Genomic DNA, 3,445 nt, shown 5'->3' with positions numbered 1-3,445 from the left:
CCCCCCATGGGGCATCCCCTTCCACCTGCATGGCTCCTGCCCCCCCCATGGGGCATCCCCTTCCACCTGCATGGCTCCTGTCCCCCCGCATGGGACAGCGGCAGCCCCTCCACCCACGTGGTTCCTGCTCCCCCCAACAGGGCATCCCCTCCCCCCTGCATGTAGCTTCTCCGCCAGGTCATTACTGTGTTCCGTCCCCCCTCCCCCAGCATATGCCATTCTTCCCGTACCACATCACTCCCATCTCCTGCAAATCACATAATACCTCTGCCACCCCATTGCCACCTCTCGGCATATAAACCCTTTGCTGCGTGGCTACCATCGCCTTTCCTCTGAGAACATCCCCACACTGAATCACTCTTGCTGATTGCCCCCCTCCCTGCCTCCAGTATCAAACCACCATTCCCCTGGTGCCCTCCTCACCCCTGCTTCCTGTGTGACTCCAGTCACCGCAGAGTGTTGTAAAACCATGATTCTGGAATGTGGACATGAGTTTTATAAAATACACTGGGATTGATTCCATCTCCTTTATGCTGCTCCGGCAGCATAAAGGGCCCACAAGAGCCCCTGGGCGAACTACATGGGGCAGGAGTAGCATAGGTCTGACATATGTTGCCCTATGCTCCCCCAGCACCTTGCCACCCTTAGGGTAGGGGCGAAGGTGGAAGAGACAGGAAGAGTGAGGCCACAGCACTTTGTACTCTGGTTATTTTGAGATGCAGAACACCCCATTGGATGCCCACTAAGCTACTGTAAGTTAGAGCATCCCTCACAGTTGGGGACAAATATTAGGATGCATACAGCATGAGATAGGGAATAATACAGAAAAAAATACGATACCATTATGTAAATCAAAGGTTTACTCTTGTCTGGAATACCCTGTGCAGTATTGATCACCACATCTCAAAAAGACTACTGCAGAATATTGCAGGTTCAGCGCAAACGAGAGTGATCAAGGGGCTAGAAAAACGCGTACAGGAAGAGAGCTGGAGAAGACTGGGATATTTACCTTAGAAAGGAGATGAAGAAGAGGGGACATGATATACGTATATATCATTACAGACATAACAGTGATGTGAAAAGGACATTAATAAAGTTAATTCAGCCCCCTTGTGCATCTGCACTGCGATACAGTCTTTAATTACATGATCACACACTATTTTGTTCACCAGACCCCGCCTCATTTAGTTCATAGGCTGGATGCACAGTGCTCACTGAATGAGCTGCTATTCAATATTTGTCTTTTCCTTGTTCAGTTGTGGCCCTAGGCTTTATTTGCTGCACGTTATCCAAACCTTGCTCTAAGACAGATTTATTAGTTTCCTCATGAGTTTTTCTATGGTACTCATCACTATAGCATCCGAGTGCTGCACCAACATTAATTTATTTTCACAGCTGCCTTGTCAGATGATTGGGTATTACTATCCCTATTTTACAGATGGGCGCTGAGGCACAGAGAGATTAAGGTCAAAATTAGAGCTGAGCAGATGGATACAGGATTTTCTGTTCTGTTCAAAAGTCCGAGATTTTGAAAAAAAAATAAATTCCTTAGCAGAACAGGAGGGAAAAAAATCTCAGAAGTTTTCATAGAATGGCTGCATAGCTGGCAGCCTGCCTGCCACCTTGGAGGGCATCCCAGGATGATGGCCACTCACCGCCCTGAGAAGGTGGGGGTTCCTGGGTTCCACTTCTTTGCACAACTCACAATTAATCTGTGAAACTCACTGCCAGAGATTGTCACTGAAACCAAGAACTTGGCCTAATTCAAAGAGAGACTGAACATTTATATGGATAGGAAGAATATCCAGAGTTACTGTAGTAAAAATTAAATAAAATGAAGCAGGGATATAACACTTCTTACTTTAGCATTGAAGTCAACCTCTAACCATAACAAGTAGGGAACTGGCCTAGCTGGAATTAGGGTCTGATTCAGTGTAGCAATTACTATGTTCTGAAATCAGTCTCTCACTCATTTTACCCAGGCAGTGGGCTGCTGTCAGGTACATTTAGGAAGTAATATTGCAGGACTCTTATCATTCAGTGACAAAATTAGAATTCACAAAATCACTTAAAATGAGACAAAGTTCAAAGAACAGTGACCAGCAGCAAACAATGCAAAAAATACAGTGGAAATGAAGCAGTCTTTATTTTGATGAATACCCAGCAGAGGGCAGTCAAGATTCATGAAACAATCGGCAGCAGAGAATCCTGTGGCACCTTATAGACTAATAGACGTTTAGGAGCATGAGCTTTCGTGGGTGAATACCCACTTCGTATTCACCCACAAAAGCTCATGCTCCAAAACATCTGTTAGTCTATAAGGTACCACAGGATTCTTTGCTGCTTTTACAGATCCAGACTAACACGGCTACCCCTCTGATACATGAAACAATCAGAGCGTGGTTCATTGTCAGTTTTCTGTACAGGTACTTTAGAATGCAATGGGCCCAACTGTGCCCCAAGATTCACACAATGGAGTTAACCAGAAGTGTGTAAGCAGATCAGAGGGTAGGACTGGGTGTAGTACATCAAAGCACACCCGTGCCACTTGGTTTATTCCCAGTGTTGAGCCTCCTATTTAATTTCCTACTTCATACACGCATCCCAATTCTTTTGCCTCTTATCTTCATCTCCTTTGCATGCTCCCTTGCTTTGAGCCTTCTACGGTGCTGGCCCCTGTAAAAAACAGTCTCCCTGACCGATATCTCCTTCAAATCCTTTCTTAGAAGCCATCTCTTTAAATAGCCCCTTCTCATCATTAATAATCTTAACATACTCCCTCTTCTATCTGCTGCATTGTCTTATTGGTTTCAATGTTGTTGCAGCTGTGTTTGTCCCAGTATATGAGAGAGACAAAGCGGGTGAGGTAATATCTTGTATTGGATCAACTTCTTTTGATGAAAAAGACATCAAAGTTGGTCCAATAAAATATATTACTTCACCTCCCTTGTCACTGTCTGTATTGTCTTATTCGCACAGTAAGGACTTGGTCTGCACAGCTTCTTCCTGGCCTCCATGGGATTTTTGGGTGCTCAGCAACTTACATGGTAGGGAACATGTAAATTAACTTCCCCATAGGACTAAGGTGATGATCACTGCAGAGGCTCTAGACGTGCCCCACTAACTTTTAAAAGACACCAGATAATCAATTAAAGGCCAAGAACCTCATTCAGGCTTTTGCTACCTCTGATGCTTTACAGTTTGAGATGCAGGAAATTGCCCCAGTTTGACTAAGTAGATTTCCAAATGGATTGAGTGAAATGGATGCCGTGCACTCACCCCTCAGGTGTGAAATCTTCACTTGGTTTCTGAGTGCCTTCTATTGACTTTCTTAAACCAGCTTAAGAATGTCCAGATGAAGGGGCTGCAATGATTTAATTACATCCATTGGGAAACTGATTTAGTGCAAGTTGTCCAGGTAGATCAGCCCTGAGTCAGTAGGGCT

This window comes from Chelonoidis abingdonii, chromosome 17 (assembly GCF_003597395.2).
Source record: "Chelonoidis abingdonii isolate Lonesome George chromosome 17, CheloAbing_2.0, whole genome shotgun sequence".
Taxonomy (NCBI): domain Eukaryota; kingdom Metazoa; phylum Chordata; order Testudines; family Testudinidae; genus Chelonoidis; species Chelonoidis abingdonii.
Note: the sequence above shows the minus strand (reverse complement) of the source record.